At 39.7% G+C, this 14033-nt stretch overlaps 1 protein-coding gene across 4 annotated transcripts in view; it reads left to right on the forward strand.

Annotated features, from left to right (window-relative positions):
- The first annotated feature begins 695 nt into the window (after positions 1–695).
- The window catches only part of DIS3L2 (DIS3 like 3'-5' exoribonuclease 2), a 386722-nt gene continuing 373384 nt past the window's right edge, over positions 696–14033 (forward strand). For 3 of the 4 annotated variants that reach the window (XR_009009011.1, XM_007184723.2, XM_007184727.3), the window contains exon 1: positions 696–763. The gene's annotated coding sequence lies outside the window, so the exon portion shown is untranslated. The remainder of the gene's footprint in view (positions 764–14033) is intronic. The other variant, XM_057551239.1, reaches the window with a different exon arrangement.

Raw genomic sequence — 14033 nt, forward strand, 5'->3', positions numbered from 1 at the left:
GTTTCTCAGTCGAGCCTACACTCTTCCCTGGAACATTCTTCCCTACACTTTTAACTTGGTTGAGGTCTCCACCATCAGCTTTTCCCCACCTGAGTCTGGGTAGGCCCGCAGGGCAGGCTCCCCTCGCTTCCTTCACTTGCGCATCCCAATAGGATATGCAGGATACTGCCTGCCTGCCCTCCCACCTGCCTGTCCGTTCGGAGGGCAGGACCACGCCTGGGTTGCTCCCCTCAGTATCCCAGGGCCAGCCCTGCACCTAGCCCTGAGCAGGTGCTCACTAACAGGGCGTGGAGTAAATCAAAGGATGAGTAAAACCTTGTCACAGGAGAGGACCGGCGTGGCTACACCCATAAGCTAGAAGTTGGGGGCAGGCGTCGCCGGCTGGGTGAGAGGCGGCCCGGCGGGTCACAGCACTGAGGATTGGGGCTGGGGGCATTCAGGAGCAGGGGCGGGAGGGCGCCCGCCAGCAGCTGGCCCCTGAGCAGGGGGCCGGGCAGCAACAGCCATCGGCTACGGCCAGTCGTCTCCGCGAGGCCAGGCCATAGAAGTCGGGAGTGCCCTCCACCTGGCCCTGCCCTGCTCTGCTCCGGCCACCGCAGCGCAACTACAGCGGACCACCGCCTCCGCTGCGCGCTCACCCCGCGCCTCGCTTTTGGCCCCTCCCGGCCACCGTTGCTCTCCATAACTCCGCGCCCGTGACCCGGAAGAGCATTCTCCTTAGCAACTGCGGGACCGCGGCGGCGCTTGCGTCCCGGGAGACAAGGTGAGGCCTCCCCGTCCCCTCCTCGCGCGCCCCACCTCGACCCCTCCCCAGGAGCGACCCCGGGTCTGGCCTTCGAGGCCTCCGCGTCGCTTCGGGGGGCACCTGCGCCGGCGGCCCCGGGCGAGTGCCCTTTGCCTCTGGAATCGTTCCCCGGCCCTGGCGTCGCCCCTGCCCACCCCACGCCTCACGCTCCTAGCCCACCCGGTCTCCCAGGCCCGTCCCCTCGCCCCCGAGCCCCGCGGGCCCTCCCTTGTAGCCTAGTATGGGGTCCTGGGAGGAGAAGCAGAGTTAAACAGGGCCTATTCCTGTAGAGAGAACGCTTCCCGAGGTTCGGGTCACCTGTGGACGCGTTCTTATGGGTCCGGATACAGATGTTTGGGATTGACAGGGATGGGGCGCCTTAGGATCCTTGAACAGCAGCCACTTTATTGTAATACTTGGTGTTTGCCTGCTGCTTGGCACTTTACAAACTGGTATACTTTATCTGCTTCGTTGATCGTGGAGACTCATTTACTCGAGCGTTTTGAACTGATCCTTTAACTGGGAATTAGCTTTCCAGTTTTTAGTGCGTTTAGTATTCTGTAAGTTAGATTTTGTGTCTTAACAGTTTTCTACAGAAGGACCTCTTCTTGGGACTGAGTAGGTCTGGGAAAAATTTCAAGTGAAATTTGCTACGTTGAAGAAGTAGGGGCAGGTGTTGTTAATATCTTTGATTTACATTTGAAAACAGGTTCAGCACAATCTCTGTTAAAATCCCAACTGGTTTTTTTCCCCCCAGAAATTGACAAAGTAAAATTTATATGAAAATACAAGAGACTGAAAACCTCCCTTAACTGAGTTTGAAGAAGTGGGACTAAGGAAACTCTAAGCCTTATTTGAACATTGTTGGATAACTACATTATAATTAATCCAATGACAATGGAGCTAAAACTGAGGCATATGAACAATTTTCGAAAATGACATTATATGGGACTAAAATGTAGGAGTTTATATATCAAAATCCATTATTCAAAACAGTATAATTTCATTTCAGCTCAATAAGTATTTATTAAGTACTTACAGTACTCAGCATTTCCTTAGAGACATAGAAGAGCCAGAGAAATTTATACAGGCCTCTGAATTGATTTTTTTTTGTAAGAGTTGAATAGGGATTTTAGGCTCAGTTGCTTTGGGCATCCTCCAAAGATTCATTTGTGAAGATGTGCAAACTGTTAAGCAGACATTCTGTGATATTTTATTGCTTTCTTACAGGTTTGGTGCCCATTTATTCACTTATTCAACAAGTATTTGAGTGCTTACTTGGCACTAGGCACTGTGTTTAGCATTGGAAATTGGGGAGAGTGAATGCGTGCATGATCCCTGTCCTCAGCGGATTCAATCAAATTAATCACATGAATGTAAAACTGCAACTGTGACAAGTATTTGAGTTAGGGAAGTCACAGAAGTGACATTTGAACTGAGATCTGAAGGATGCACAGGAAGGGAAGAATGATCTAGTCAGAGAAAACAGCAAGGGCAAAAAGACCCTGTGATGGCAGGGTTCATGGAGAGGACTGGGGACTTAAGATACAGATCTGTGTATCGCTCAGGAAGAGTGTAGAAGAATCTAGTGAGAGAGGGGGTTGGAGAGGTGGGCCAGAGGGTGCTGGGCCTTGTAAGCAGGTTGAAGAGTTTATCTTTGGAGTAAAGAGAAACCTCTGTACAGTTTTACTTAGAGACTTAGGCTAGATTGTGGGTGGGGATGACACAGTTAGGTTGTGTTTGACTAGCCTGCTTTGTATCTTCTACTATTGCTTAGTGTTTGCATTGTCTTCTCTTTCTTCGTTTTCTCAACATGCTCCTTCAGCTTTATTGCCGTTGAGGGAGACTCCAGGTACCATTAGCAAGGCACGTCTACTTTTTTTTTTAATTGGGAAAAAAGGAATTTTAGGGATTAGAATTGGACATTAGAAGTCAGTTGAGTTGAAATATTTTTGCATTAGTATGACTGCTAGGACACTAATTTCTGTGACTCTTTTTAATTGTGGTTAAAAAATACTTAGTATAAAATTTACCCTCTTAACCATTTTTTAAGTGTGCAGTTAACTATATTTACATTGTTGTGTAACATCGCTAAGAGTTTTTCATCTTGCAAAACTAAATTCTGTACAACTGCCTATTTCTCCTTCCCACCAGCTCCTGGCAACCACCCTTCCTACTTTCTGTTTTCATGATTTTGACTACTCTAGATATCTCATATAAGTGAAATCATACAAGGTGTGTCCGTCCATTTGTACTTTCATACTCCTTCTCTGCAGTATCCTTCCTTCTCCCATCAGTCAATTCAAATCCTACCAATTCTTTAAGGCCCAGTTCCTCTCCCTTGTCTTTCAACTTGGATTAATAGGTCCAGAGTGGAAGAGGCCTTAGAAATTATCCTGTCTTATTCTAGGCAAGGAAATAGAGTCCTGTAGAAGTTTCAGTGATTAGCCCAGGGACAGACATCTTAGTGAGTTGGGGCAGAGTTGGGACTAGAGCTCTGGTCTTTCAACTTCTGGGTGGGTGCCTTTACTGCTTCAGTCTGCTTACATGTTGTGATTTCGTGCTTTATTCTTTAGTTAGACCAGAAGTACCACTGAGGCACAGAAACTGATTTCCACATCCCCATTCCAATATGTTGAGGCATATTCGATGCCTAGGAAGTATTTGTTGACAAATTGATTGTCTTTAGGATTTTCATTGCCTAAAAGGTGACTCTGCATAAAATTTTGAACTCCATTGATTCAGATCCTTGATTATATTAATCAAATTTACATTGGTCCTTCTGCAGTTGAATGATTCTTTCACTTTTGCCATCAGAGTTGAGACTCTCTCACTTTTTCCTCTCTTTATTGCATGTGTTTGCCCATGGCATGTATACTTGGGTTCCCCTGCACATTTTGATGAGGAAGCCATCAGAAATGAAAAAGAACACATTAAACTTTTTAGGTTAGCTGATTTATTTTGAGGCAGAGGTTTATGTTTATTTGTGAGTTTTATTACGGCTAAATGGTTTTGAAAGAGTCATGTTTGTACCACATTTTATAGTGTTCATCTCACAATGCTTACAGACTAGTTGATTTTAGGTATTGGACTGGAAATGATTTTGAGGTGGCTCAGTATTTTAAGTACAAAAAAAGTATAACAAAGTGTTTTCTGGTGTGAGGAAGATTTGTAAATTTTTATTTTCAGCTTCCCCATTTATTCCAGACTTTGGTTTTCTGTAATGTTGACCAGCCTTATATCAGCCTTATAGGATACAGTTTTTAGAGTATCCTTTTACTGTAATCTTCTAAAAGTTTTTTGTTTTATCTGGGGAGTTTCTGTGGGAAATGAAGTTCATTTTCATTCAAATACTAAGCACATGTACAAATCAAACTGTGGGCCTGGAATGGTTCTGTAAATCCCTCTGCGGTCCGGCTATTGGTGCCATTATTGGTGACATGAGAGAAACTCAACCAGAATTCTTGTTATCTTTATTAGACTGAGGGTGGTGGAACTACACAAGATGCTTGTTTGTGTCATGTAACAGGAGGTAGAAGGATTTGACAATAAGAACTTTTCAGATAGCATTTTATTTGGAACCATAGCAAGAACTTGATGCCCCAGAGTTGCAATTATGTGATTAACTCTCCTGTTGATGCTAGATTTAGTCGTTTAGTCAGCCATAGTCTAAAAAAACTTCTTTCCCAATTTTTAAAAATTGTGATAAAATACACATAATATAAAATTTACCATCTTAACCATTTTTGGTGTACAGTTCAGTGGTATTAAATACATTCATAGTGTTTTGCGATCATCACCACCATTCATCTCCAAAAACTGAAACTCTATACCCATTAAACCACGATTTCCCATTCTTCCCAGCCTCTGGCAACTACTAGTCCGCTTTCTGTCTCTGTGATTTTGACTACTATAATTACCTCATATAAGTGGAATCACACAGTATTTGTCTTTTTGTGCATAATGTTCTCAAGTTTCATCCATATTGTAGCATATATCAGAATTTCCTTTTTAAGGCTTGTATGTATATACCACATTTTGCTTATCCATTGATCCATTGATGGACACTTAGGTTGTTTCCACGTTTAGCTGTTGTGAATAATGCTACTAATGGACATAAGTGTGCAGTCCAACTACTTCTGATTCCTTTCTTAAAACCCAGTAATAGCTGCCTCTGGGATGCACTAGTGGTGGCAGACAAGAGATAGTGTTCACACTAATAGGAAGGGACTTTCATGTTACACAAAGCACAGCGAAAATGTCTGATGAAATTAGCTGGAGATAAGGGCTAATGAAGAGGTACCTTGCCCTCAGAAAACGCCTTCTAATTAGAAAGTTAAGAGGAAGGGGATTATCATTTATGGAGCCCCTCCTATGTGTTGAGTAATTCACATTATGTCATTAAATATCAATTGTTGCCCATTGAGAAAGAGGATTCAACTCTTTTACTGATGAGAATATAGAGGCTGAGGAAGTTTACTTAGGTCATAAGGCAGTAAGTGTTAGAACTAAAGTATGGACCCATGTCTGTCTGATTCCAAAGTCCATATTCCTTCCACCACACCACATTGGGCTACTTCTCTAAATCAGGTTCTGATTTCAGCATGAATGCTACGTATGAGAACATTAACATCAGTTCTAGAGGAACCATAAGGAAAAGGGCAAGTAATGAAGTAGGCTGATACAGTAGGGAGTTACCTGTTCCCTGTGGTTTAAAAAATCCTTCAAATGAAGGACAGTAATTGTTGGAGTATTTGATAGACTTGAGAGCTTGGGTACCTAAACCAGGAGGAGGCAGAAAGTTATGTAATGCTAATTGAGTTACTTTGCCCTTTACATTCCTCTGAGGCTTCCTTTAATGAAATTGGATTGTTTCTATCTCCCATTAGCATTTGATGAGGAAGAGGTTTCTAGTGATTGTCTAGGTGCTGAGGGATTTGGAGAGAAGCCCCAAACATTTCTGTTTAACTTCACCTCATTTAGAGAGCATTTCTCTACATGGGAAATAGTTGCTCCTTTCCCTCTTTGCCTTGGTTAGTTTTAGAGGATTGAATATGAAACTGTAGCAGCAGTTATATGAGGGAGGAGATAACAGCACGTGGTTATTTTTGTTTAATTGTACTTAAAATCAACAATTTACATGGTTTGTTATTTTTAGTTATTTTATGTTTTTTTTTTTTTTTAAGTTTTTGGTTTTGTTATTTTTATTTATTTATTTATTTATTTAATTTATGGCTGCGTTGGGTCTTCATTTCTGTGCGAGGGCTTTCTCTAGTTGCAGCAACTGGGGGCCACTCTTCATCGCGGTGCGCGGGCCTCTCACTATCGCGGCCTCTCTTGTTGCGGAGCACAGGCTCCAGACATGCAGGCTCAGTAATTGTGGCTCACGGGCCCAGTTGCTCCGCGGCACGTGGGATCCTCCCAGACCAGGGCCCGAACCCATGTCCCCCGCATTGGCAGGCAGACTCTCAACCACTGCGCCACCAGGGAAGCCCTATTTTATGTTTTTTAAATGAAAACATATTTGAATTGTTCATAGATCTTTTGCTCCAATAAGACATTTGTTTACTTTATGATTTACTGAATTTTGCCAGTTCAAATCAGTCTTTCTTAATAGTTTAGAAGTAAGGATGCCCTATGAATTTTATGACTGAAATATACATTATTAATAGGGAATACTTTTAATGATTGAATTAGGAACCAATTTGTATTGTGAAGTGTTATGAGTTATTGGTTAAGACCATATTTTTTAGAAGCTGGATAATTGAGGTGTAGTCAACTTACTATAAATTGTACGTATTAAAAGTATACAATTTATTAAGTTTTGATATATGTATATACTCAAGAGACTATTATCACAAACAAGATAGTGAACATATCCATCACCCCCAAAGCTTTCATTACATCCCTGGCTCCTTGACCCCCATGCCAGACAACCACTGATCTTTCTGTAATTATGTATTAATGTTATTTCCTAGAATTTCCTGGAATTTTATATAACTGAAATCATATAGTATGTAGTTATGCTTCTTTCACTCAGCATAATTATTTTGATATTTATCCATTTTTTTTAGTGTATCAGTAGTTTATTCCTCTTTAATGCTGAGTAATATTCCTTTGAATGGATGTACCAGAAGTTTATTAATACATTCACCTATTGATGGATGTATTGGTTGTTTCCAGTTTTTAGTTGGTAACAAATGAAGTTGCTATGAAAATTTGTGTACGAGCCTTTGTGTGGATGTATACTGTTATTTCTCTTGGTTAAATACCTAGAAGTAGAATGGCTAGATCATATGGTAGGTATATGCTTAACTTTTAAAGCAACTGTCAAAGTTTTGGAAAGTGGGTGTACTATTTTGCATTTCCACCAGCAATGTGTAAGAGGTCCAGTTCCTCCACATCCTTGTCAACACTTGGTATGGTCAGTCTTTTTAACTTTAGACTTTCTTATAGATGTATATTGGTATCTCATTGTGATTTTATTTTATTTTATTTTATTTTATTTTTTTATTTTATTTTTATTTTTTTTTATAGCTACTTTATTTATTTATTTCTTTATTTTTTTTTTTTGTTTGTTTTTTTTTTTTTTTTTTTTGCTGTGTTGGGTCTTCAGTTCGTGCGAGGGCTTTCTCCAGTTACGGCAAGTGGGGGCCACTCTTCATCGCGGTGCAGGGACCGCTCTTCATCGCGGCGCGCGGGCCCCTCACTATCGCGGCCCCTCCCGCCGCGGGGCACAGGCTCCAGACGCGCAGGCTCAGCAGCCGCGGCTCACGGGCCCAGCCACTCCGCGGCATGTGGGATCCTCCCAGACCAGGGCTCGAACCCGTGCCCCCCGCACTAGCAGGCAGATTCTCAACCACTGCGCCACCAGGGAAGCCCTATTTTATTTTTAACATTTATTTTATTTTATTTTTTTTTGGCCGTGCCATGAGGCATGAGGGATTTTAGCGAGCCTGCACCCCCTGCAGTAGAAGCGTGGAGTCTTAACCACTGGACCGCCAGGGAAGTCCCCTGATTTTAAATTGTATTTCCCTAAGGAAGTGATGCTGTTCATGTTTTCATGAACTTGTTTGCTATCCATGTAACTTCTTTGGTGAAATGCCTGTTCAGATGTTTTGTCCATTTTTAATTGGGTGTGTTTCCTTATCACTGAATTTTAGAAGTTCTTTGTATATTCTGGATGTATATCCTTTTTCAGGCATAGGATTTGCAAGTATTTTCTCCTAGTCTCTTTTTATTCTCTTAATGATGACTTCTGAAGAGCAGTTCTTAATTTTGATGAAGTCCAACTTACAATTTTTTCTTTTATGGATTGTGCTTTTCTTGCTTTATCGAAAAAAATCTTTGCCTAAGTTAATATCACAATGATATTCTCCTATGTTCTGGAAGTTTTACTTGTAAATCTATGATCCACTTTGAGTAAATTTTTATATATAGTGCAAGGTATGGATCAAAGTTCATTTTTTAAATATATGGAATTCAAAAAAAAATAAACGGAATCCTATTTTTTTAGAACCATTTGTTGAAAAGACTGTATTCCTTCACTTAATTCCCTTGTGCCTAGGTTATACCTAGGTTGAAAATCTATACATATTTTTGGTTCTATTTCTGGACTCACTGTTTCATTTATCTATTTGTAGATATTGATGCCAGTACTACACTGATTTGATTACTATAGTTTTATAAAAAGACTTGAAGTCAGATAGTGTAAATCCTTCAACTTTGATGTTCTTTTTCCAGACTTTGGCTCTTTGAGGTCCTTTTCATTTCTGTATTAATTTTAGAATCAGCTTGTCAGCTTTTCAAAAAAGTCTGCTTGAGAATTTGATTCAAATTGTATTGAACCTATAGATAATTTGAAGAGAGTTGCCATCTTAACATCTTCCAACCCATGAACATTTATTTAGGTTTTCTTTCCTTTCTCTCAGCAATATTTTGTAGTGTTCACTGCGCATACCTTGTACATCTTTTGTCACAGTTAGCCCTATGTATTTTGTATTTTTGATGCTATTGAAATGATAGTTTTTAAAATTTTATATTTTTGACTGTTGCTAGTATATAGAAATATGATTGATTTTTGTACATTGGCTCTTCTCTGTCAACCTGGCTATGCTTATTTCTTCTAGTAGCTTTTTAAATAGATTTCATTGGATTTGCTACATAAAGATTATGTCATCTGTGAATACAATTTTACTTCTTCCATTTTTAAAATAAATTTATTTATTTATTTATTTATTTTTGGCTGTGTTGGGTCTTCATTGCTGTGCGCGGGATTTCTCTAGTTGCGGCGAGTGGGGGCTCCTCTTCGTTCTGTGGCTTCTCTTGTTGCGGAGCATGGGCTCTAGGCGTGTGGGCTTCAGTAGTTGTGGCACATGGGCTCAGTAGTTGTGGCTGGAGGGCTCTAGAGCGCAGGCTCAGTAGATGTGGTGCATGGGCTTAGTTGCTCTGCAGCATGTGGGATCTTCCCGGACCAGGGATCGAACCCATGTCCCCTGCATTGGCAGGCGGATTCTTAACCCCTGCACCACCAGGGAAGTCCCTACTTCTTCCTTTTTAATCTTAAACTTTTTATTTTTTCTTATTGTACTGGCTTCAGTTCCCAGTACAATGTTAAATATAAGTGGTGGAAGTAGATATATTTGTCTTATTCCTGATCTTAGGAAGAAAGCATTTAGTCTTTCACCATTAAGTGTGATGATAGCTGTAGCCTTTTGGTATATTTTCTTTGTCAGTGAAGAAGTTTCCTTCTATTCCTAGTTTGCTGAGAGCTTGTTTTTTTTTTTTTTTTTTTTTTTAATCAGAAACAAATGTTGGATTTAGTCAAATGCTTTTTCCGAGTCTACTGGAAATGGTTTAATGTAGTCAGTTACATTGACTTTCAAATATTAGAACTAACCTTGCATTCTCTAGATAAACCCTACTTGGTCCTGATGTGTTATTATTTTTATATGTTGTTGGAATTTATTTCTTGAAATTTATTAAAAATTTTCCATCTGTGGTTATGACAGATACTGGTTTGGGATGATTTTTCTTGTAATATCTTTGTTTTTGTTTTTGGTATCAGAGTAGTGCTGGCAACCTTCAATGAGTTGGGAAGTATTTCCTTTCCTTTAATTTTCCGGAATAGTTGCTATAGAGTTGGTATTTCTTCCTTAAATATATTAGGTACATACACATTTAGAATTGTTATTTGCTCTTGATGAATTAACCCCTTTAATGTTATAAAATGATCTTTAGCCACAGTAATGTTCTGTGCTCTGAAACCTGCATTGTCTGATATTAATGAAGCCATTCCAGCTTTCGTTTTGTTAGTGTTAGCATGGTATATCTTTTCCATACGTTTACTTTTAACTTAGTTGTGTCTTATATTTGAAGTGTTTCTGTAGGCAGCATATTGTTGGGTGTTGCTTTTTAACTAGTCTGACAATCTTTTTCTTTTTGGCCATGCCGTGTGGCTTGTGGGATCTTAGTTCCCTGACCAGGGATCAAATCCATGCCCCCTGCAGTGGAAGCGTGGAGTCCTAACCACTGGACCACCAGGGAATCCCCCCTGACAATCTTTTAATTGGTGTACTTAGACCATTTACATTTTTTTAAAAAATTTATTTATTTATTTTTGGCTGCCTTGGGTCTTCGTTGCTGTGTGTGGGTTCTCTCTAGTTGCAGCAAGCGGGGACTTCTCTTCGTTGTGGTGCACGGGCTTCTCATCGTGGTGGCTTCTCTTGTTGTGGGGCACAGGCTTTAGGCACACGGGCTTCAGTAGTTGTGGCTCGCGGGCTGTAGAGTGCAGGCTCAGTAGTTGTGGCGCACGGGCTTAGTTGCTCCGTGGCATGTGGGGTGTTCCTGGACCAGGGATCGAACCCATGACCCCTGCATTGGCAGGCAGATTCCTAACCACTGTGCCACCAGGAAAGTCCTAGACCATTTACATTTAATGTGATTATTGATATGGTTAAGTTTGAATCTTTCATCTTGTTATTTTTCTTTTTTGTCCCATCTATTCTTTGTTTCACTTCTTTCGGATTAATTTTGTTTTTTCTAAAATTGTCGGCTTATTAATGATAACTATTTATTTAGTGGTTACTTTAGGGCTTATATATACATGTTAAACTTATCACAGTCTACTTTCAAGGATATCATACCACTTCACTATAAAAACTTTTTTTTTTTTTTTGTCTGCGTTGGGTCTACGTTGCTGCATGTGGGCTTTCCCTAGTTGCGGTGAGCGGGGGCTACTCTTTGTTGTGGTGCGCGGGCTTCTCATTGCTGTGGCTTCTCTTGTTGCTGAGCACAGGCTCTAGGGCTCGCGGGCTTCAGTGGTTGTGGTGCGCAGGCTGTAGAGCGCAGGCTCAGTAGTTGTGGTGCATGGGCTTAGTTGCTCCATGGCATGTGGGATCTTCCCAGACCAGGGATTGAACTCGTGTCCCCTGCATTGGCAGGCAGATTCTTAACCACTGTGCCACCAGGGAAGTCTTTTTTTTTGTTTTGTTTTGTTTTTGTTTGTTTTTGAAAACCTTTTAACAGTATCTTTTAATTTTCCCTCCTGGCCTTTGTGCTCATCATGTTTTTACTTCCACACATATGATCAATTCCAGTATACACTGTTATTATTATTTATAAGTAATCAATTGTCTTTTAAAGAGACTTAAATTTTAAGAATAAAATCTTTATATTTACCCGTAAGTTACTTTTTCTAGTGCTCTTCATTCTTTTGTGTAGATCCAGGTTTGCATCTTTTATCATTTTCTTTCTGCTTTGACGACTTTAGCGTTTCTGGCCATGCAGGTTTGCTAGTGATGATTATTTCAGTTTTCACATGTCTGAAAAAGTTTGTATTTTGCCTTTGTGTTTGAAAGATATATTTGCTGCATAAAGAATTCTAGATTGACATTTTTTATTTTTAATCAGTGTTACAGGATTTTGATTCACTGTCTTCTACCTTGCTTGTCTCTGACAAGAAATCTGACCTCTTTATTTCTGTTTCTTGTACTTAATGTGTCTTTTTTTTTCTCTGCTGCTTTTAACATTTCCCTTTAGACTGGTTTTAACCAAACTGATTATGATTTGCCTTGGTATAGCTTTATGTTTCTTGTGAAACACTGACCTTCTTAAACTGTGGTTTTATAGTTTTCATCAAATTTGGAAAATTTTCAGCTGTTATTTCTTCAAATATTTTTTCTTTCTTTACTTTTCTCAGTCCCCTTCCTCTGCCCTGCTGATTTCAGTTATACATATATTAGGTTGCTTAAAGTCCCACAGCTCACTGAGGCCCTCTGTTCATTTTTTTCTGTCTTTTTTTCCTGTTTTTCATTTTGGATAATTCCTATTGCTTTATCTTCAAGTTTACTAATTTTTTCCTCAGCAGTGTCTGATCTGGTGTTAATCCCATCCAGTGTAGTTTTCATCTCAGGCATCATCATTTTTATTTCTAGAAATTTGATTTGGATCCTTTTTATATCTTCACTGTTTCTTAATCTGTTCAGTTTTTCCTCTAACTTTTTAAACATACAATTCTAATAACTACTACTTTCCTGTACTTTTTTATTATTCCTATATATTTCTACACTCTCTCTCTCTTTCTCTTTGTCTCTCTGCCCCTCTCTTTCTCTCACACACACAGTACACACATACACCCTATTTATTAATGAAGTAATGCAAGATACATAATAATTTCCCTATTTTGTATATTTGGATATAGGCTTAAGAAAGCTAGGTAGTTTGGTTTGCTCAAAATCAGACAGTTAATGTTCAGATTAAAATCTAGGTTTTTCACGATGTCTGCTCTTTCCATTACTCCTGCTTCAGTAGGAGAGATAAGACAAGTGTTTAACTAAAACAGAAGTAAGAGTCGGGATGGTACCATAATAGAGAAGGATTATGAAAGACCACAAGGAAGTGTATAGGTTATAAAAGACTTCCAAGGATGCAGGAAGCATTTGGGATGAGCCTTGAAGGACAAGTGAGATTTTGCATGATACTCTAAGGAGGGCGAAGCATTTGCAGAGAGAAGAGTGTATTGCAGTATGTGAGGTTTGGAAGAGTGAGGCATGTGTTTAGCTGAATTGGGTGTGAATATGGAAAGCAGACGACTAGGGAGGTTAGGTTAGACTGAATTGTGGAGTGTTTTTGATGTCTGGCTTTATCACAAGTTTTTTTAATATATCTTGTCTTTTCAACTGCTGCATGCCTCTGACACAGAGATGGAGTCTTAAAATTTCCCTACATTCCTTAGTACAGTCTTGCACATAATTCATTTATAGCTTTTCTTACTATAGCACCCTTAGTTCTTCTTTATTAGTACTTGTGATGGCATTGTTTATTGTATAAGAAGTCTTAAATCTTGTGTTCATAAAATTCCTTCCAAAGAAGTCAGCATACTTTATGCTAATTCATTTATTGATTGTCTTAGCAGTCAGCTTACCATACCCTAAGAGTATCCCACTTTCTCAGGCATCCAGAATCCTGCTTCAACTTAAGGGTCATTGTGTAATCTTGTATTGTTCTAATGAAAGGAATGCTCAGATGATAGTGTTGTGGGCAGAGCCCAGGCCTGTTTCTCTGGAACTTTTTTACTTCTGGCTGGTAGGGAGGAGTACATGTGGCACTGTCCTTGAACTCACAGCTGCCCACCACATGCAGAATTGGCCCTGACACTTCAAGTGCTCAACTGGACTCACTCTGATCTTTGTATCTCAGAGGAATTGAGAGCTGAGGTTTCATCCAGGGTTTCATTGAATTTCAGTTGGGTAAAAAATAATTAATGGAAAAATATCTTACTGTTCAAATCACATCATTCCTCTTGTAATGCTTTTAATTATCTTCTGCAAACCTTTTTACTCTTTAGTTCTGACAAGTGCCCTTTTTGCTGGAGCTCCCTGAGGTGATTGCTAGTGGTTCTCAGTGAGTTTAATCAAAGAGCACGTGCCTTTTGCTGTAAACCCTCCCTACCCCCATGAAATACCTTGTTAATGCAACTTCAGAAGAAAAGATGAAAATCAAAGTTTTGCTAACTCCTAACAGGTGACTAGTTAGGACACTATAGAACCAAGCAGATTTTCAGTGGCAAATACTGAATCTAGAATTAAAAGACTATATATGTATTTACATGCATTTTTGTATGGTCTTGTTTGTTTTTAAATGGTAGTCTTTTATTAAATACTGAGAAGTTACAAAGTAATGTATGCAAAATATGTGTAAGGTATACAGAACACTAGGACAGTGAATACCCATGTACCTAACCACCAGT

The sequence above is a fragment of the Balaenoptera acutorostrata genome, chromosome 8, assembly GCF_949987535.1.
Source record: "Balaenoptera acutorostrata chromosome 8, mBalAcu1.1, whole genome shotgun sequence".
Taxonomy (NCBI): domain Eukaryota; kingdom Metazoa; phylum Chordata; class Mammalia; order Artiodactyla; family Balaenopteridae; genus Balaenoptera; species Balaenoptera acutorostrata.